This window comes from Stegostoma tigrinum, chromosome 12, assembly GCF_030684315.1.
Source record: "Stegostoma tigrinum isolate sSteTig4 chromosome 12, sSteTig4.hap1, whole genome shotgun sequence".
Classification (NCBI taxonomy): domain Eukaryota; kingdom Metazoa; phylum Chordata; class Chondrichthyes; order Orectolobiformes; family Stegostomatidae; genus Stegostoma; species Stegostoma tigrinum.
This window is the reverse complement of record NC_081365.1, coordinates 68,194,406-68,217,411: the sequence shown is the minus strand read 5'-3', so window position 1 is coordinate 68,217,411 and position 23,006 is coordinate 68,194,406. Positions and strand designations below refer to the sequence as shown.

Below are 23,006 nucleotides of genomic sequence, written 5' to 3'. Positions count from 1 at the left end.
CTTTTGATGAAAAGTGGACATTATTAACAGTGATGTAATCTAAGCAGAAAAATAATAATGATGTGGTAATCACATAGCAATGATAATCCCTTTTATGCAAACTCAGATTGCAAAAGAGCAAAAATGTAAATGTTACAGGCAAATCACAAGAAACTTATTCAACAACAAACTCGCATTCATGTAACAGGAAAGAAAAGACTCTGGACAGAACTGTAGAGCAAGAACCCTTTGAATCCTAAGCAACAGAGAATGTTAAAATGGATGGTTCTAGTATCTTTGTAAGGATGAATTACAATGGGTTTACTACTATTGCTCACCTGCAACTAACAGCAGCAAATTGTATTTATTAAGCATGTTGAATATAACGAAATAACCCAAAGCACTTCACAGGAGCACTATAATACAAAGTATCATACCAAGCCACAGAAAAGGGCATATTACCAAAGGCTTGGTCAAAAAGGCAGTTTTTAAGAAGTGTCTTAAAATAGGAAAGCCAAGGTTAAGAGGGAATTTCAGAGTATGAGGCCTAGACAACTGAAGACACCACCAAAAGAGATGAAGCAATTATGTTTGGGAATGCACAAGACAGGAGAATTATAGGAGAACAGATAGAAAAAAAGTGATTGATGAGATTACCGTGATACAAAAGTGATACAGGGATTTGAAAACAAGGTTGATAATTTGAAAATCAAGATGTTGCTTGACTGGGAGTTAAATTAGATCAATAAGCATAGGGTGATAGTGGTATGGGACTTGATGTCAACTAAGAAATATGCAGCAAAGTTTTGGATGATTTCAAATTTATGGTTAGTAGTATGCAGAAGACATGCCAGAAGTGCCATAGAATGGTCAAGTCAAGTCGAAGGCACGGACAAGAGTTTCAGCAGCAGATAAGTTGAAACATGAAGAAATTGTGCAATTTTACGTAAGTAGAAAAAAGCAACATTAGAGATAGTCCAAACACGAGGATTGTAAACTTTTTGCAAGATCAACGTGAAAAGCTTGCAAACAGACCAGCTCATTATCAGACTATTGCCAGGGGTCAAGTACAAGACAAAGTTTGGAGTGGAAACCAGAAAAGTCATCACTCTTCCCAAAATTTACTTGGAGAAATAGCTTTTGACTTGATTCACCAAAAGTCAACTAAATTATACTTCATATGTGGATGACATCAGACATTGCATGGACTACCAGTAGTTATCTATCTATATAAACTAAAATGAAATCAGCAACCTGCACTCCCACTTGAAGGCAGCATAATCAGATGCAGAGCTATAAGTACTGACTTTACCACATAGTCATCATGAAAGGCGATTTCCTCTGAGTGGGTGAGGGTCAATTAATTCATCATTTGAGATTTTGACCCTACATTTTCTCCTCAGTTAAACTGAAAATATAAGATGTACTGATTATAAGTTTTCTTCCTCCACTGGAAAAGGGCTTTTATTTTGACAGTGGTGTAAGAACGATCACTTCTTTGGTCTGTATTGAAATAAAACATTGTAAAAATATTCAGATATGACATTATTAAGTGTTGTCTAGTGTAGACCACTCACAATCAGAGCAAATTTGTTTAAAACACCAACTTTCAAAATATTCTCAAAGCACCAAATCTTTGTTAAAAATGAGCTAATTCATGTTTCTATCAATGTTCTCTTCAGCAACAGACCTGAAGTACAGTGCACCTTAAAGACGTAAGGTAATTTTGTAAAAGCCGGATCATATGTATAAAACTAATTTCCTAATAATACCTCTTTTTATAATTTGTTTTTACTTATGAATGGGTTACCTATCTCAAAATAGTTTCGGACCAATACTCCATGGTGTTGGGTCAATATAAACTGGGCTTTTCACATGAAGCATTCTTGAAAAAAAATCAGTCAGAACAAATTAGTAACATCTTATTAGTTTTTATTGTCCTGTTCACATTTTTACATACATTTGTTGAATCAGATAATATTAATTATATTGCTTACTGATTCCCAATTGTGATGGAAACTAAGACAAAGTCTGAATTGTTTGCTTCCTTGACGGGAAGAAGTGAATTGTGTCTTCAGCCTTAGACTTAGGTCGGTTGGTTACTTTGATCTAAAGAATTAATTGTTCCATTGTGAAAACGTACTTGTTCAAGTAAATGTGCAATTGCTTTGTTGTGATTGACATTCTGGAAATTAAAGCATGTACTCTGCGATCTATTTGGTGTTTACATTCACGAAATTTTGTTGGATTTGTTGTGATAGAGTCTTATGCGAATCAGATAGTTGCATGATAAATTACTAGAAAACAGAAAATATAGTTTCCCAAAACCCGAGCTTTTGATGCCCTTCGGGGTAAAGCGTTGACTACTTGAGCAATCAAATTATTGGTACAGCTGTCCGTTAGAAGGAATCATGATGGTAGCTCCGTTTCAACACGGAAAAGTTTGCCAGAATTCTGACCGAGCTGAACAAAATAAGCTCTTTTCATGAACGGTTGTGGTTTTTGTGGTAATTCAAAGAGTATTTGTCTGCGTGGTGTGAAATGACATGCAATCCACAAGGCAGCTACGCCAAGTAGGATAATTGTGACAGATGTCTGTGGAGGAGCACAATAAAAGGTACTGCTTCTGGATCATTTAAATTAAAACAAAAGGCCGTTCTGTTGGCTGGCTCAGGCCGAACTCAGTACAGAAAACTTTCAAAACGTTATAAAAACAAATATGTCGGTAATTTCCGAACACTTTTTTGCAGCAATTCTGCCATTTCAGTTACCCATGTTAATTCAGACATTGTGTTTCCTTGCTGACTGCCTGATTCCAGGTGAACTGAAATGCATTCATTATCTCTGCACTTGACTGGGAATTCGGCTGCAAACAGAGTGACGGAAAATCATCTTGCTCGCTGCATCAAATAGAAATACGTGCTACATCACTGCAGTCAAAGAGTAGACGGGGTTGGTGCGATGGGATTAGCGCTAAACTTGCCTCCGTCTGATGGCTGTGAGCTGTCGGCACGTACAGTCCGATCCTCCCTTCGCCGTCGCCGCCGCCACGACTCGTTCGTGCACGCGATGCCCCTGACGTCGCGGTTACGCAGCGGAACATGGCGGCTCAGTAGAATCTGTGATAGCGGCGCTGAGCGGCTCTCAGCGACTTTTACACCGCGGGTGAGTGAGAGCGACTGCGGCTGGGAACGGTTTCGGTCGATCGGGTCCGACGGAATGGCCTTTTTGTTTTTTTTGTTTCGCAAGTTCGCCTCCCCTCTCGGTGTGAGGCAGGAGGATAGGAGATGTTTGGGTGAGTCGCAAGTCCCCCCGACGTTGGACGGTTGAGCTCCAACTGCCGCCGCTCGCGCCGGACTGTGGGGTGGAGGGATAGTGGCGCGCGGCGCAGCTCGAGCCCCCGGTCCTGTGCTGGGTCGGGCGGCGACAGTGAGCTTCACGCCCGCGACTTGCGCTCCGCGCTCTCACCTGTTCGGTTCCTTCAGCGCCGATCGTACAGCGGGAGCTCGGAGCCGGAGTTCCCAGCTCTGGGAGCAATTGGAGCTTGAGATTTCTTGGGTAATATTGGTAGAGCGGTGGGGTTGGAAGATGAGATACTGAAGTTGTAGATTCCTTCACTGCATGTCGCGATCTGACTATTGTTTATAGTTCTGCTTTAACTCATTATCCTCCACCTGCACCCGCCTGTTTCCCTTTCCATTTTGCTCATCTCTTTCTCCTCTTCCACCCGCCGCACTCAATATTTTTTCCGTTTCCGCACTGCGAGCAGCATGGTTCTAGTATTGAAAATAATGCAACGATTCTAGTTATACCTATAAATTTCGGACTGTGCAGACACTGAATGTTGCATAGATTGTAAGAAACTTGTGGTTTCAGCATTGTTCGCTGCCAAAGCAGCGGTTTCAGGACAGGTGTTTCGTTTCTAGGCCTTGGGGAGTACAGTATTTGCTTTGGGTTACTCGATCTGTTCGCAAGAATGGTAAGAATTTATCTCAAGACTGCGACCGCCTGCCCTCCCTAGATCGTTCGACTTTTCGCCGTTCGTATCAAACCGTATTGAGAAATGTTTTTTCCCAACGTTAGTCTAGTTACAGCGTGAAAAGAGGCTGTTCTCTTTCTCATTGCTTGCTCTAAAGGAGCAATTGACCTGATGCCAATCCCCTGCTTTTTCTTTTGCACTGAAGTCTTTTCCAATAATCCAGTTTTCTTTTGAAAGCCTAAATTGAGATTGCCCTCACCACACTTTTAATAGAATTCCTAAACACTCTCCTGTTTTCATAGTTTTTTTTGCTCATCTTAAATTTGTGCCCTCTGATTCTTGATCCATCCATGGGACCAATTTTTCCATATGCCGCTCTTAACTCCACACGTTTGGCTGTGTCCTTTTCAAAGTTCTGTTCTCTGTTCTGCAGTTATCACTGCTTTCAAATCTCATATCATCACATTTTGAAATTGTGCCTGGTACAAATTTTAATCATTGCTGAGAAAACTCTGCACGTCTGGCAGTATATGTGGAAAGAAGGCAGAGTTGATGATTTGTTTCGAAGAAGTGTCCCTGGACCTGAAACATTAATTCTTTCTTCTCTTGATCAAAAAATTCCAGCAAGTTAAATATGATTTGTCCTAACAAATCCTTACTAACTTTCCTCAAGTAACCTACATTTGCTTGAGTGATGATTAATCTTGCTGATTGCTCCCTACCATTGAAGTTAAATTTACTGGCCTCTAATTCATTAGTTTGTCTTTCTTTTTTTTGAACAAGGTTGTAACATTTCAATTCTTGGCTGCTAAAGACACCACATCTGTGGAAATTAGAAAATTATGGCTAATGTGACAGCAGAAACTTGTCCCAGTATCCTTTAGCTCTTCTCAGGTCCACAGATCTCATAACCTTGAAGGACAGACAGTTTATCCAGTACCTCTGCTTGTTCTTATTACCTCTCTTGTGCACCAGACCATTTTAAAAACAGCTGTGAAGTAGTTGTTTAATGCAACAACCATGTTTCCTCCCTCCAGGTGTAGGTAACCCCCCTTTTTTGCACCACCTTATAATCCTTTGACTGTTTACATGCTATAAAGGACTTTTGGTTTCTCTCTTATTTCGGTTGCCAGTTTGTTCCAATACTTGGTGTCAATGAATATTTTTTGTTTTATTTTCATTTCTCCTTTGAACTTACAATATTTGACTTGGTTCTCATCAATGTTATTCACCTGGCGTCTATTATAAGCACACTTATTTTTTGTTATAAATTTCTATCTCCTTTGGGATCTGGGGATCTGAATTTGTGTGCCCTACCTTCCTTCTGTAGAGTAATAACCAGACAGTACTTGACCTATCTCATTTTAAAGTCAAGACTTTACTCAGTTACATTTTTATTTACTATTTCTTTTTGGTCAGTGCGAGGTGCATTATTGACCCAATGCAGTTACCTTTTCCCAGTTAATGATTCTTAGTCTGGATTGTTCCTTTATCCTTTTCTACAGCCAACTTTAAATTTTGGCACAGTGATCTGTGTTACTGAAATATTTTCCTTTTTACACTTGATTCATTTGGTCCACCTTATTGTGAAGAACCAGGTCAAACAATACCCATTTTCTTGTTGGACAGAAGCACACTGCTATGGAACTTATGAACACAGTTCAGGAGCTCTTGCCCTTCATACTGCAGCAATCTGGTCTTTTTTATTCAGGCAATTAAAATTCCCACTATACCGGCTGAATAATGTTCTACGTCTGCAATTTCCTTGCAAGTTTATTCTGCTACACCTTTATTCCAAGTTGATGTATAGTCTACATTGAACCTTTTTTGTTCTTTACCTCCAGACAAATAGAATCATTTTTATGGCTTTGTTGAACAAATTCATATTTTTAATATTTTTCACAATATTAATGCACCACTGTCGTCATCCCATCTTGAAACTGGACTTGAACCCAGGTCTTCTGGTCTACAGGTGTGGACATAACCACTGCCTCAAGACCTTTCTTATTCATATTTTTAAATGTCATGTCTTTTACCAGAAGTAATTCCCTTTCGAGTATTCTCCATATATTTTTGCAAGTTGACAATGTTTAGTTTGTGTTCTTTGTCACTCACTTGGTAGCATCATTACCCCTCAAGTCAAAAGGTTGGGGTTCAACTTTGATCCTAGACCTGAACGCACAAATCAAAGATTACACTTCAGTGCAGTCCTGGGAGGAATACATGACTCGGCGGTCACATTTTTGAGATGAGATATTAAGCTATGACCCCATCTGCCACCTAAGCTGGACTAAGGAGTCTTCCACAATTTCTAAGGAGAACTGGTAAATTCTCTGTGGTGGCCACAATCAATACCGCAAGCAACAGGCCATTGGGAATTCTCAAATTGCTATTTGTAGGAGCTTTCTGCGCGTAAGTTGGCTGTCTTGTTTTCTACATTGCCAGTACCGGCATTGCAATGTACAACACGTCTGTTTTGATTTTGGATTAATTCAAAGTCTTCGCTATTCCAAATTGTTACACTTCTGCTTACTTTGTGTTTGAGTTATGGTTACTTTTTGCTTCAAGCATTCTTGGGGAATAAAAGAAATATAGGTATAGCACTACTTAATCTCATGTGAAATATCACTCTTTTGTAAAATTTAGGGCATCCTTATCGTAATCAAGTGCCAGTTCCTTTAATGCAAATATAAAAGGGCATGCATAGTTGGTAGAAACGGAAAACCGTTGTCTACTTATTGACTTGTTTGGAGCTGTAAAAATTTACATCAATGTGGTAAGGAAACTTGGAGATTCCGGGAAAGATCAATTCAAAATGAGCCAATTCATCATTAGTGTAGACAAGTATTATCTTGAGTAGGAAAACTGTTGTTGTGAACCTTTCATTGTGAATTTCTGAAGTCCCTTTCATTGCAAGAACATATGTTATTTGTTTAGGGGTAATTTTTTTTGTACTTTAAAGAAACATCTGTGTGTGTCTCACTGATGTATAATTTTTCATGATGCAAATGTAGATTGGAAGCCTAGATCTGATGTCCGCAATACTGTTTTGTTTTGAACTTGTTCAATGGAATTCATTTAATTCCGTTGAAGAGGGACAGAGTTTGTGTATCCAGGTATTAGAAAAAGGTAGGAACTTTGAGATTTCTGGAGTAGTTGTCAACTTTCCCGGTCTTTGGAAGACAAATTGTATGCGTAATGTTATTCAATTTATCAATTGTAGTATCTTAAAAGCATCTCTTTTTGTTCTCACTTAGCCATCAATTAACATAATTCTAAGTAATATTTTGGTAATCAATTAAGTTGAGATTTGACAAAATTTGATTTTGAAGCGAGTGTTCTGAGCTTTGGGTGATGTAGATTTAGTTCTGAAGCTGTGTCTCTGGTTTTGTTTTGTGCCAACAATGGGCGTGGTTGTTTGCCTGCTAACAGTGTTTTTGTAGTGTCTTTGGCTTGTTTCTAGCTGTGGTCTGAATTGCATTTTTGGGGCTCCATGATACAATGATTAAGATAAAATTTTAGTTTATACATAGTTTCCTTTATTGAAGCTCATCATACATAAATACAACGTAGAACTTGTTACAATTTAGTAATGCTTTTTTGCTCCTATTTGAGTAAAGGAATGAAGGCAGCCAAGCCTCTTATTGTAGATAATAAAATGTGAGGCTGGATGAACACAGCAGGCCAAGCAGCATCTCAGGAGCACAAAAGCTGACGTTTCGGGCCCAGATCCTTCATCAGAGAGGGGGATGGGGTGAGGGTTCTGGAATAAATAGGGAGAGAGGGGGAGGCGGACCGAAGATGGAGAGAAAAGAAGATAGGTGGGGAGGTAGAGAGGGGATAGGTCAGTCCAGGGAAGATGGACAGGTCAAGGAGGTGGGATGAGGTTAGTAGGTAGATGGGGGTGCAGCTTGGGGTGGGAGGAAGGGATGGGTGAGAGGAAGAACAGGTTAGGGAGGCAGAGACAGGTTGGACTGGTTTTGGGATGCAGTGGGTGGAGGGGAAGAGCTGGGCTGGTTGTGTGGTGCAGTGGGGGGAGGGGACGAACTGGGCTGGTTTAGGGATGCAGTTGGGGAAGGGGAGATTTTGAAACTGGTGAGGTCCACATTGATACCTTTAGGCTGCAGGGTTCCCAGGCGGAATATGAGTTGCTGTTCCTGCAACCTTCGGGTGGCATCATTGTGGCACTGCAGGAGGCCCATGATGGACATGTCATCTAAAGAATGGGAGGGGGAGTGGAAATGGTTTGCGACTGGCAGGTGCAGTTGTTTGTTGCGAACTGAGCGGAGGTGTTCTGCAAAGCGGTCTCCAAGCCTCCGCTTGGTTTCCCCAATGTAGAGGAAGCCGCACCGGGTACAGTGGATGCAGTATACCACATTGGCAGATGTGCAGATGAACCTCTGCTTAATGTGGAATGTCATCTTGGGGCCTGGGATGGGGGTGAGGGAGGAGGTGTGGGGGCAAGTGTAGCATTTCCTGCGGTTGCAGGGGAAGGTGCCGGGTGTGGTGGGGTTAGGGGGCAGTGTGGAGCGAACAAGGGAGCCACGGAGAGAGTGGTCTCTCCGGAAAGCAGACAGGGTTGGGGATGGAAAAATGTCTTGAGTGGTGGGGTCGGATTGTAGATGGCGGAAGTGTCGGAGGATGATGCGTTGTATCCGGAGGTTGGTAGGGTGGTGTGTGAGAACGAGGGGGATCCTCTTGGGGCGGTTGTGGGGGGGGCGGGGTGTGAGGGATGTGTTCCGGGAGACGCGGTCAAGGGCGTTCTCGATCACTGTGGGGGGAAAGTGCGGGAAAGTCTCTTATTGTGATGTATTTTTTTCCATTGTAGCTTGGTGATGAAGAACCTACGTTCAGTCCTTGTAATCGTTTTTGTTGAAATGATCTTCAAGAAAGGTGAAACAGAAAACTCATTAATTGATAGAGTTGCAAGTTGGTTTGAACACAGTCCAGACATTGTGAAATTAAATTACAGGAATAAATGCTGTGATGGCTCAAATGGTGTTTATTTTTTGACAATCTATTCTTTTTATTTGAGTTGTCAGTTCCTAGTCAGCATATTTTGGGCATTTGGCCAATGTTCAGGTATGAGGCTCTCAGGGTATCTTGAATGTTGGGATGTGATAATGACCTTCAGGCAGGTGTTAGCTTTAGTACTTGAAATATGCACAATTCACAGATAAGATATTTGGATATTGCCCGACCAGGACTGTAGTGAGAAGAGTTGTCCAATTGACCAATTGAAGAGGTAAACTCAAAGGCCTGAGAGAAGTATAGGCAAAAGGCTTTGCAAAATCATTTCCTGAGATTAGTGTCAAGGCAGTTGAAATTTGTCACTCAATTCAGAAGGGAAATCAGACGACAGGTGACTTTAAATGTTTTAGGAAATTATAAATGTGTTAAGTGTACAAAAAAGGTCCATTGTTTGTGTTGTGCATGTGCTTTGGGCTATCACTTCTGGTGTGCAGCAGTTTTAGGGATGTCCGGTCACACACAATGTGACTTCTGCCTGTTAGTCTGAATAAGAGAAGAATTTGTGTATTCTGTTACTGATCTTGTCTTGAGTGGTCGAAAATAGTGCAACAAAATTGGTAGTATCTGGTACAGACTACAAATGCTACTAAATCAGAAATGCTAGTTAACAAAACAAATACTGATTTTGATAGTAACCATGTATATATGAACAATTTAACCCTTGTCTGTATTTATTGTACCTGGGGAGCCAAATGTGGTGAAGAAAATAAACATGATTGAATTAATATTGCAAAAGAGGTGATCGTAGATAATTAGAGCATTCATTACCTTTTTAGTTGTGTTGTCATTCAAAGTTGGATAATTTCTAGTTGAAGTTTGTCGTTATGTTGGAGTTCTGGTGTTTATTGTCACTGGTGTGTACATCGCCACCTGGAATGTATATGTGATTCGGGTGGAAAATAACGCTTTTGGTTGTCGGAACTTTCTGAATTATATGGTGTCAGATAAGATTCGTAAAATACAATGTGGTAGGATTTTCAAATTTGACTTCCAGGACTCACCATTCCTGAAGAGAAACGATGCCCAAGGTCCTTGCCAACTTTCTAGGAACTTGAAGGCTGCGATAATTAGTTTCATTGCTTTGTACAGCACCTGTCTAGGCTGCAGGATCAAGCAGTCATAGACTTCATTGAACACTAGCCATTAAGATCTTGAAAGTCAGGTTTCTCACATTAGAAACAATTCAAGAAGTTGAATTTGCACTTTGTGCTGCACAACAATTCTGTATTTTGTACATATTACACAGTTAATTGTTCTTGTCCGCAGTGTTCTTATGAGATGATTCTTTTGGCTGCACTCCTTGAGCTTTCTCCAGGTACTTTTGTCTGCTTTCAGGAGGTATGTAGTGTCTAATTGACGCTTATCATAGCTCTGACATAAGGGTGAAAAGCCACAGTGACTGATGAGGAAGAATGAACTGGCTTTCTTCAGGTTTTTTAAAACTGTTGCGATAAGGGAATGTTCTTTCTTTACTGGAGGTCTGATGGCTTTTGACTAACCCTGCTTCCAAACATCCAAAAGTTGTATAGCTACCTGGAGCCACTTTCACAGTTCTTGATAGGCAGTACGCCTTTGTCAGCATCATTGTGTCACCTTTCTTCAAGCCAGTGAGCTACTTGTTGCTGACTGAATCTCCATTTGTGTGCAGTCCTTGGCTGTAGTTCATCTGCATTTAGCCTTTGCCCACTGCTTGAACAAATTGCAGTGTAGACAGCACTTAGTTTGTTTTTACAAGTTCTGCCAAGACCAATTCCCTTGTCATGAGTAACCCCCTGAATTAAGAGATTTTCCTTTTTGATACAGTAATGAATTGAACTTGATGGAACAATGCTGTGCTACATTATTGAAGTCTTTTCTATGAAGACTATGTCAGCGTGTAGTAAGTGTTTGTTGCAATGAATAATTATGGGTTGGTTTATTGAAATGCAGACAGCAAACATGATTTTTTTTCTCCTCGTATGTATGTATGTAGTATGCTGCTGTCATGTAAAATCTTCTTGGGGTAAATTTAACCTTATTAATGAAACTTGTGAACCGTATTTTGCAAAGTTTGTGGAGCACCTTTTTGGATGCTTTCCTGAAGGATAACCAAATGGGGGAAAAGAATGAGTGACAAGTCAGAAAATTATATTTGTGATAATGTTGGCAATGTCTCATTTAAAGTTTGGAGCTTGAAGCTACATATTAAGGGAAGAGAAGGTGATGTTACACGTTGTCAACTTGATAAATGACCAGTTCATGTTTTGTAATGTTGATTGAGAGAAAAACATTAAGGTTTTTGAGTAGATTTTTAGCTCGTGTTGTGGATGTTTTTGGTTGGTTAGCTCGCCGAGCTGGTTTATTGTTCCACAGACACTTCATTACTGTGCTGGGTAACATCATAAGTGCAGCCTCCAATGAAGTGCTGTTGTGTTTTCCCGCCTGTTAATTAGACTCTGATGTCCATTGAGCTGGATTACCTCACTTTAGGTTTGCCATCGTAATGGACCGTATATGGGGGTCTTGCTCTATGTATTTATTGATGGTTTTCTTAGTGGAGAACCAGGCCTCCAGGAATTTCTGTGCTTGTCTTTGCTTCGCCTGTCCCAGGATCCTAATGTCCCAATCGAATTAGTGCTTCTCCTTTATCCATGTGGATGGAGATGAGTGAGCATTGGTCACGTCTTTTTGTTGCCAGGCACCTATCACATTGATTAGCGAAGGAGTTACAAAGGAGACTAAAGCATCTCGTCAGCAAGTCACCTCACTCAATCCACGCAGCCCAAGAGTTCCTCAATTCCATCAAGGTTATAAGAATAGATGACGATGAGACCATGATATCACTTGGCGTTATTGCCCTATTCAAATCAATGGTCATACCACGAGCAAGAGCAACACTGGCAACCCAACTCAAACAAGAACAAGACACCATGTCCACAGACAACGCGCTGAAGATACTGCACCTATGCCTCACTACTCACTTTACCTTCTAACTGTCAAATGTATGAACAGATCAACGGGACACCCATGGGATCACCAGTCTCGTGACTAATAGCTGAAGCGGTGATGCAGAGACTCGAAAGCGTGGCCCTTCTGCTAATCCAACCAAAACTATAGATGTGTGTGGATAACACCTTCTTATTAAATGAAGCAAACTAAAGGAGATACACAGACTAATAAACAACTCCCTCACCGGGATCAGATTCACCAGAGAAGAGGAAAAGAACAAACAGCTCCCTTTCCTGGATGCCATGGTGGAACACAGCACCAATGTGAAATCCTAACAAGGGTACACAGGAAAGCCACACACTCTGACCAAGTATTGAATTTCAACAGCAAATTGTTGCCACTCCAAAATTGGAAGGTATTTCTTTGTAACCAGTTGTTTACCAACTTCACTACTGTGTGCACATTTAAGCAATTAAGCACCTTATCTTGCAACACTCCTTTCCAGATGAAGAGACCATTGATAATGCGAATTGAGGTGGTGAGTGCAAGGGGTACAGAGACATACTGGTCAAACTCTGGTACTCAGCATCTATGCAGCAATGACTTTCACAAGAATCTGACAGTGGAATCTCACAGCTACAATGTGATGCAGTCCTGCTTCTGAAGCTGTCAAGACCGGTTTGTACCTGTGGTGGGACAGTTGTTGACATGCACCTTTTTTTTGTATTTGAACAAGGGAGAAGTGCAACAAGGAATTTGGCCAGTGGTCTGCCAAAAAGGTTATTTGTTGTTGGATGTAAAGTAGTACAGGATAGAGTCCTTGGCCTTGACATTTTAAGCTGCTTCATTTAGTAATCTTCTATCCTTCAGGGTGCAATGAGGATCTTCACTGTACAAATCAGGCACCATTGAGACTCCTGATTACTCTAAAACAGCCAGTGTCAATGTATCACAAGATCATGGACAACATTTCAGGCTTTGCCTGCAAAGTAGCAAGTAACATGTGCCTCACAGTGCTAGGCAGTGAGAATTTCCAAAGGTGGTTCAACATTCTTTATCGCCCCTTTGCCAACTTCCCATCTGTCTGCATCTTGAGGGTTACCACTGACCAGAAACTGAACAAGAGCAGCCTTACATAATCTGCAATGTGAACCTCTCCTCCTTGCTTCCAAAGCCTGCTCACCTTTTATATGGCACAAATCAGGACTGCATGTTGTATGAGTGCAGCTTCAACAACACCAAAGAAGTTTGGCATAGTTTCAGACAAAGCAGCATGCATGATTTGGCTCCTCTTCCACCAATTACTTTGTCACCACACAGTGGCAGTAGTGAACCATTGACAAAATGTAGTTTAACAATTTGTAACAGGTTCTTTCAATAGCACTTTGCAAACCTGCAACATCTATCATCTTGAGAAACAAGAGCAGTCGATATGTCCAATCAGCAGCATTTTCAAGTTCACTTCCACGTTATCCTGACTCTAAGCTATATCTTCATGATCACTGGTCAAAATCCTGGAACTCTCCGATTTAGTCCTGTTGGGTGTACCCATAACAAGTACAGTACTTCAATGTAGCAATCGTCATCATTCTCTCAGGCAGTTATAGAATGGCAACAAATGCTGGTCTAGCCATCGATGCTCACCCCTGTGAAATAATTCTCTTAAGGCATGCCCTCAGTTCTGTTCTAAAGTGAACATTATTGGAACTGAAGCTTCAGGAAAGTATCCCCACCTCATTAAAATAATACTTAAGGATCTTTTGTCCACGAATGAGAGCAGATAGGACATTTTGTTTAATATTGTAACCAAAAGGTAGCAACTCTAACAGTGCAGAACTCTATCCTAGAATGGCACCCCAGTACAGATTTTCTGCTTGAGTCACAGTAGCTTTTCATATCAATTTCCAGCTGAAACCCCTCTTCCTTGATAGTATCCTTTTAAAAACTGTCATTATCATACAGACAAAAAAAGTTCATACAGTGAATTTGACATTATGGCAAACTTTGTGGTTATTCCCTTGTGAAATGCTGTGTTAGGTATGATATACAAATGGAAGGTGTTCTCTTGTACATCTGTGACTCTTAATACTCCTATCTAAATGCAGCTATTGCATAACAAGTGGAGTTGGAAAGCTGTTTTCACTCGCACATGAACTGGGTTTATATGTTACTAGTTAATCTTTTTAAAAAAAAGTCTTCCCACCTCTCACCACTCTTATGACTTAAAATAGGTCTGTACAAAATTATTCCTTTAAGCCTGACCAACTTTAAAACATGAATTCTCAATCAGTTCAATGAAACCTTGGAAAAGATCTGAACTGGCAGACAAATAATAAATATACTCTGGGAGTTCTGGGTAGAATTTTGTTAGAACAATAATGCTGTTAACACAGCATTAATGCTATGCAAATCAGCTAAAAACTCCAAATAATTAAATTTATGCTGTGTTTTGTGAGTGTCTAGAACTTTGTTCCTTTTAGCTTCCTGTTACTTCATGAATTTAGTACATTTAATTGTTAATCCTGGTACAGGAAGTTAAAATCTGGTAATCATCATAATGACCTTTTCAGCCATGTGATAATTGTTAGTGTAATATTAATCAAACTCTGTGGTCCTAGATTGGCAAAATTTGAAGTGCTAATTTGATATGTCCCGTAGGATGGGACTGTTTTCAGATGTGTTGTCGAGGGAAACTTTACACTTATGGATATAAAGCATGTTTTGATGAGTTTAATTTAGCTTTTGCTAATGTAACTATTTTAATTGACAGTGTCATTGTGCCATCTGGTCTTTGCTTACTTGGATTCTAAGGGGTATGTGTCTGTAAAACCTCTTGTGCATGTTAGTGCTTCACATTTTTAACAACAGTGTTAAATTTAGTTACTTTAATGTAATGCATGGTGAAGCCCACATGTCAGGAATCAAGCAGGCAGTTAAACTGTTCAGATTATCAAATCACGGCTTTGAATCACCTCATTTTTGGTTTATCATGTCTTTTGCAATGATTGAAATCTTTGTTCGCAGAACTCTGGTGGTTTTCAATTCAGTTCTTTTGTGGGTGTTGGACCAAAGTGTAAGGTGGCAAGTATGAAAATGTTGTTTAAACCGAAGCTACATGTTGCTCACGAAAGAAGTTGAGGCACATGAAAAAGTGACTCAGGACCTGTGGTTCCCTAGGGTTTCTTTGTTTTTTGCCATATAATTACTGGGTCATTGTAGAATATGAATTCAGTTGGTAGCTAAATGCAATATGTGACTACCAGGGTGAACTTTACGTATCCGGATTTTTTTTTTTGATGTGTAGACTGGGTGACCACTTTGCAGAACATTTGACATTCTGCTTGCAAGGAAGGCCCTGAGCTTCCAGTTGCCTGCCACTTTATCACAGCACCTTGTTCCCTAGCCAACATCTGTCTCTGGCTTGCTGCAGTGCTTCAGTGAAGCTCAACACAAGCTGGAAGAACAACACCTGCAGTCCACCAGACTCTGTATCAAATTCAGTAATTTTAGGGCCTAAACTCTCCTTTCTCTTAGTCTCATGTCCCGCACATCAGGCCTTGTAATCACATAGCCTGCAATTACATGCTACCTATTTTTAGTCACTAACAATTCCCATTAATAGCTGTTCACCCTTCTAGCTGGATTGTTATCAACTCCTTTGTCTATCCAACTGTCTTTTTCTCACTTCAGCTTCTATCCTTTTATCCTATCATTTATCCCGACCTTATCACCCTCCCTATTTTCTGCATATAAACTGATGATTTTCCCAGCTAGTATCAGTTTTGAGAAAAGGCCTGAAATGTTAACGCTGATTTTTTTTCTTCACCTGAGCTTTTCCAGCAACAACTTCTGTTTTTGATTTTTGTATATGTGAGATGTTTCCATGGGAACATGGGCATTGATAATTTTTATATCTTTGCAGCAAGGGCAATTGGTTGTAGAATGGCATATTAATATACATGTCATGTATAATTTTAGATGAAACATAGTAAAATGTTTTGTAACTTAACTCACCAAGGTGCCTACATCAATGACAGAAGTCATACATGATAATAAAACCAAGTAACGTTAATACAAAGTTCATCATAGTTCAGTTAATGTCTCCTGGGCTCGGGGAAAGCTGATTTGGGAACGATGGAAAATCCTGAAGACACAGCCGGGACCAAAGAGCCGTGCTGTACTGCTGGCCACAAGCCTCGCTGATGAAGACGGTCTCAGCCTAGCATGGCTATCTGTTGGGCTGCAGGAATACCTGGATGCTAAAGACGAAGATGAAGACCACCACATAGGGAGACTACTGGGCCAAGACAGCCTTTCTCCTACTTCAGGTGCCCAGGTCTAGCTGTGGACCTGGAGCCGCAGCCTACCTTGTGAGTCCAGGCCAGCGGAGTCAGTCGGGATCTCTTCCGTGCTCGCTGGGAGACCCTGGACGAGAGTGAAACTGCGCCCAGCTTCTCTTGGTGTTGATGCAACTGCTTCTTCTTCGATTTTGCACTTTCCAGGCTCAAAAGAAACAAAAACAAGGAAAGTTAAAAAAGAGAGAGAGAGAGAGATAACAGGAGTAGACAAGCCCCAGGCCCAGCACCACTACGCTGCCACCATCTTGAAAAGAAAAATAATTGTATACTGCATTGTTCAAAATGCTTGGACATTTTGCACACCCACCTTGCCATTGATAGTCTAACTTCTCAAGGATGAATGTAGCAATTTTCTGGACATCACTCTCTAATATTTGCTCTTCTGAAGTTTTACTTGCTCAATTTTTCTCCATTCATATGCCTGATGTGATTTTAACGTGTGTGCTATTGAAAATAGCCATTTCGAAAAATTTGCAGCGTCTAGATTCTGTTGCTCACTGATGTGACGTTCCCAAGTTCCTGATCTCATTTTTAAAAAAGTAATATAGTTTTAATGCTGATACCAGCTAAATGAAGTGTCCTGTTTTTCTTTTAGTTTGTATTTATATTATATGTCTCACTTAATCTTGGATATCTTGCCATCACAGCATTTGAACTGAAGGATAGTGAAGCAATGTCATGCTATTAATGAATATTTTCTCTGATAATTATTCTTGAGTGAAAAATTATACGAGAAGTGTTTCTGGTATCGTGGAACAAGCTAGATACATGCATTTGAAATTGGCAACCTGGGTGATTAGATTTATTAATGAAATTTGAAGGCACAAAATGTAAAACCTGAATCTGTTGCATTTCTTAGGTACTTTAAAAGAATTCGACAATAGTTTCTTAATTGTAAAGTATTTATTTTGAACGATTGCATTAATTTACTAGAAACAGAAGGCAAGCATTCTGTTTTAGGAGTCTTCATGGATTAGTCAAAACACTTAGTTGCAGCCGATTATACTTTGATTGCAAACAATTTCTGAAATTCCAAAACTAAATTTCTGAACAAGAAGTGAAGCGTTGATGAGATTTGTATGAGGGAATATTTGCTAGATAAAATCTAGAACTATTTCTTTTCACCATTTTGACCAGCTTCATACAAGAGCTTCACCTGATTTGACCCTTCCTGTAATTCCTTTTAACTCGTCGCAGCTTGGGATCAAATGTATAATGTATTTTTGGACACTCAAGTTTCACTTGGAAATTGGCAAATCCACGGTGTCCCAGATTCTGCTTCTTCTTTTCCGCTTCAAAGAGCTGCAATATATTGAAACTTTGATTTGGATGAAGAAAGTGAACATTATTCAGCCAAGTTTTTAAATAACCTCACCAATTAGCTTTCCATCTATTTTTGTGTAGAGAGAGTCTGCAGAGGGTTATAGATTTTGCCCACTCTCTCAAACCTTAGCAGATGAATATAATGTAGAAATGTCCACGGTTAAGTAGACTGAATATTAGGTGGCGGAATATTGCAGAAAGCAAAGGGGGTCTTGTGCACGTATCACATCCAACCTCACCTGGCTGTAGGGAATGCAAATGGAATGTTTCGCTTTTATTTTAAAGGGAAGAGAGTGTGAAAGTAGTGTGTTTTGCTAAAATTGCACCAAACAGTAGCCTGACCACAGTTCTGAACGGTTTTAGTCCTCTTATCTGAAGAAAAACATATTGCAGTGCAGAGAAGGTTCACTAGGCGGAACAGTCTTCTGAGTAGAGGTTGAGTAGCTCCAATGAGTACTCATTGGAATCTAGCAGAATGAAAGGTGACCACCTTGAAATGTACACAATTCTTATGGGACTTTGCAGGATGGATGTGTTAAGAGAGTTGAGGACCAGAGAGCAAAATCTCAGAATAAGGGGTCATACATTTCAAACAGATGAGGAGGAATTTCTTCTTGGGGGTGGTAAATCTGTGGAATACTTTATCTTAGATGGCTCAAGAGGCTGGGTTCAGCTTATTCAAGGCTGAGATAGATTGCTAAGGTAGTTGGAAGATAGAGGGAAAGGGCTTGGCAGTGGATTTAAGGATTATCAGATCCATCGTGATCTCATTGAGTGTCAGATCAACTCAATGGGCTGAATGGGCAACTTTTGTTCTCGTACCTTAGGATCTGTCTCCCTAATTGAAAGGTTGAAGAAGTTGCCATAAATGCACCGAAATTGTTTTTGCTATTGTTCTGCTGCTACATCAGAATCATTTGTGCAACTAGTCTGGTATTTGGCTGTGGTCTGATCACTTTGCTCATCAAAATCACTGAATACGTTTTTAAGTAATGGTGGGCCCAGATCCCTGTGGCACACCACAGTGACTGATGCCAACCTCCACCACCACCACCTGCAATAGGGTTAGGGTTAGCCCCACAGCGCCGCCCCCCCCCCCCCAAAAAAAGGAAGAACTCTGCTCTTAGCAGCAGTTAGGAAAGGAAACAATCACGGCTTGACATCTTCGAAAACTTAAAACACTGACCCTATCCAAGTGTCAGCATTACTTGGAAATCAGATCTGCGTTTCATGTACAGTTAAGCATGAGTTGTGACATGAGCAACAATAATAATTACCTGGGGTGTATAACTTGATCCTGGCGCATAGCTGTGTAGGAACAGAAATTGGCCATTTACTCGCTCAGGTCTGACACTTTGTTCAGCGTCTGCTTTCTACTCCATTTGCTCTCCTTTGTTTTATTTATCTTGCAAAGATAATCTATCAAGCTTTTGTGAAATCCCAATTAATCTGCATCTGTAGTCTTAGTATAATGTTATATTATATTTCTAGCTAATATCCATAGCTGCTGCAGTGGAGAAGTAGCCTGTGAATGCATTTTTGAATGCACTAGGATTGCAGCCTTACTCTGCATTGCAGATCCTAGTATCAATAGTAATTGTTAAGATTTTTACTGCAAACGATGTTGTAAAGTCAGCAAGTGAAAATTTGAAAGGACAGTTTTTATTGTGTGCGCTTTAGTGATTTGACTTGGCTCCATACGTGAATTTGATGTTTTAGGAGCTAATATAGGTTGTAGTATGAATGTTGTGTGCATTTGATCCTTGTCCTTTCTGAAATGGCTGGTGCTTTATGTTTCATTTACTTCCTGCTCTCTTCAGACTTTAAGTACCAAGAGTGTGTACTAAAGACCTGTCGGTACACATTCTCTGGTTGGACCATGTGGATTCCTTTCATGTACATTTCAGACAAGCCAGATGTTCCTTTTTAATGACTGAAATGTTTGACGCTGCGCCCTGGGAAATTAAGATGAAAGGCAGAAAGATGAAAACCATGACTACACTGTACTTTTCATCCTCTTCAGTTTGAAATGAACTATTAAGAGACAGCTGTTAAGTAAGATGAGGCAAGCTTTTTTTTAAATTTTTCTTTGACTTAATGATTGGTAATTCATGCTGCATTCCTTAACCTGGCTTAACTGATGACTGATATGATGCTAAGTACCTTTATATGCGTTTTACTAAACTAGGTACTGAAAAAAGTACGATCAACTGTTTGTTAATTAGGTGAATGAAGGACAAGTGAGTTAGTGTAACACTCTGGATTCGCTTCTTTATTTAGGAACTCGAGTATCCCTGCTTTTATCTTGTGATGCCAACACTAGCAGACATACGCTGGAAATGTCTGGTGGAAGTAACAGTATGGAACGTTCTCAGAAGTAATGTCACAGATAGCTAGCAGCATGGAGTGAGCGAGTGAAACTATCTCTCTTGTGGGGAAAATTGAGACGTCATGATCTTAAAGTTAGACCCATACCTGTCAAATGGGAATTCTGCTGCTATTTACTTTTAGGTGAACGGCTTATAACGTCTAATCTGGTTGATAGAAAATATCTCACATTTCTGGAGCAGGTGGAATTTCAACCTGGATCTCCTCTTTGAGGACCACAAGAGTGAACAGCTTTTAAACGGATACAGCTGACAAAAATAGGCTTAGCAGCTGTTCCATCACACTGATTTAGTGTGTGACTGTGTGGTAGACTGGAAAGTATTGTGCAGATCTGGTTCTGTGTTAAATATAACCTTTAAGCAGCCAAGAAATGTTAAAACGTACTACACATGGAAAAAATGGGTGTGCACAAAACAAAATTTTCAAGAAAATTTTGGCGTAAATTTTTGGGAAGGGTATACCGAAAGGCCTGTACACAGTCTCAAATGAACAAATGGAAAAAGTACCACACAGGAACAGGCCCTTTGACCCTCCAAGCCTGTGCCGAGCATCATGCCCTACTTGATGTAAAAACAACCTGCCATTTTTTTGATCTGTATCTCTCTATTTCCCTTCCTGTTCATTTATCTATCTAGGTCCCTCTTTATAAAGTCTTCAGTGTGCCCACTTCCACCCCCTATTCTGGTAGTGCCTTCCAGGCTGCTATCACACTGTCCGTGAATTACCTCTATTGTATATCTCCCTTAAACTTTCCCTCTCTGAACTTCAACCTGTGCCCCCTTGTTAATGAAACTTCAGTCCTGAGAAAAAGCCTCTGACTATCCACCCTATCTCTGCCCCTCATAATTTTGTAGACCTCTTATCGGGTCTCCTCTTAGCTACCGTCTTTCCACTGAAAACAATCCTAGTCTTTTTAACCTTTGCTCATAGTCAATGCTATGGAGACCAAACAGCATCCTGGTGAACCTTCTGTGCACTCACTCTGTCCACACTCTGTCCAAATCTTCCACATCCTTCTGATAGTGTGGTGACCAAAACTGCACACAGTACTCCAAATGTGGCCTAACAAGGGTTTTACATAGCTGCAACATGTTTTGCCAACTCTTGTACTCCATGCCCTGGCTGACGAAGGCAAGCCTGCTATATGCCTTCTTAATCACCTTGACTACCTATTTGTCAAATTAGGGAACTGTGGATCTGCATGCCCAAATCCCGGTGAATGTTAGTGTTCCTAAGGGTTCTGCCATTTTACAGTATAATTCACACCTAAATTTGATCTTCCAAAATGCATCGCCTCATATTTGCTCGGACTAAACTCCATCTGCCATTTCTGTCCCCAAGTTGCCAATCTATCTATATCCTGTTGGAGACTTTCACAAACCTTGGCACTGTCAGCACTTCCACCATCTTCGTGTCATCAGTAAACTTGCTTATCAGATCACCCACGTTTTCCTCCAGATCATTTATATATACTGCGAGCAACAAAGGACCTAAGACTAGCCCCTGTGGAACACTGCTAGTTACCAGTGTCCATTCTGAAAAACATCCTTCCACCACTACTCTCTCTCTCTTCTATGACCAAGCCAGTTTTATATCCATTTAGGCAGGCCACCTAGGCAGGCACTTTAGACACTTGGTCTTTAAAAACCTTCCACATGCCAGAGGCAGATTTGCACTCAAATAACTGCTTCCAATCCATATTGTCCAGTTTCTGTCTAATTTGGGTATAATTGCCCCTTGCCCAATTAAGCACCCTCACCCGAGGGCGACTCTCTTTCCTTGTCCGTGACTACTCAAAATCTTGTGGAGCTATGGTCAGTAAGCCCCAAGTGCTGTCCTACTGAAACATCAATCATCTCTTCTGGCTCATTGCCCAGGACCAAGTCTAATATGGCCTGCTGTCTGGTTGGATTGTCAACATTCTGCCTCAAAGCCCTCCTGGACTCAACCAACAAATTGCTCTCCATCCAAGCCCCTGGCTGTTTGGGATTCCACGTCAGTAAGAGGAAAGTTGAAGTCACCCACCACAACTACCCTGCTCTTTTCACACTTTTCTAGTATCTGACGTATGTCTGTTCCTCTCTCTCCCGTGGGCTGTTAGGGGGTCTTTAGAAAACTCCCAACATTTTTGATTTCACCTTTGCTGCTCCTGAGCTCCACCCATAATGCCACAATGTAAGATCCTTCCAATGTGTCCTCTCTCAACACAGCTGTGATGTGAAGCCTAATCAGCAGTGCAACTTCCCCACCCCTTTTGTTCCTCTTTCTATTCCTTCTGAAACAGCGAATGTTAAGTTGCCAGTCCTGTCCTTCCTTTTAACCTCCCTCCTGCTACTTGTCTGCCCCAAATCCTCACTTTTTCCTCCTTTTCGGATACTTTATAAAATTGTTTCTTTATGACCATGCTCTGGCTATCAGCCCAAATATAATTTTGTGTCTCTTGTGAAGAAAGTTGGTATGTCTTATTTTGTTGCAGCTGCTATACAGATATAATTGTTTATTTAAATGGTTTGAGTTCGAAATTTTTTTAGCTAAGTAGGGTGTAAGGCAACGACAAGATTAGTATATAGCTCTTAGTTAAGATCAGGAATGAGACTTGGAAAAAGCACTAGACTGCACAGTGGCTGAAGGAAACGAGGAGAATTCGGACTGCACGGGCAGTGAGGTATTAGAAACCTTAAATGGATAAGAGCAATTCTTGATGTATATAACATCGGATCAAGGGCATCAAGCCAGGGGCAATTGTTTAGCATGTGATTAAATTGTAGAATTAACTGATTGTATGCGTACATGACTAAAATCGTACATAAAGAGCAAAACTGGGGTTTTTCAGAGCACTCTTACAATGTCTAGGTCTGGCTGTGCCTGCTTATGCTTGACTACACAATCGTGACTTGAACCTGGAGTCTCCTGGTGGTTCGCCAAGTCACTCACAAAACCTAATTGTCTTGACTTGCATCTTATGTGGGTAATAAATATAGTTAAATTGTGATGTCTTTGATTTGAACTCGGTATACCAT

At 40.6% G+C, this 23,006-nt stretch overlaps 1 protein-coding gene across 4 annotated transcripts in view; it reads left to right on the top strand.

Annotated features, from left to right (window-relative positions):
* The first annotated feature begins 3,030 nt into the window (after window positions 1-3,030).
* scml2 (Scm polycomb group protein like 2) overlaps window positions 3,031-23,006 on the top strand; it is a 101,466-nt gene continuing 81,490 nt past the window's right edge. For 3 of the 4 annotated variants that reach the window (XM_059650408.1, XM_059650407.1, XM_048540755.2), the window contains exon 1: window positions 3,153-3,274. The gene's annotated coding sequence lies outside the window, so the exon portion shown is untranslated. The other variant, XM_048540754.2, reaches the window with a different exon arrangement.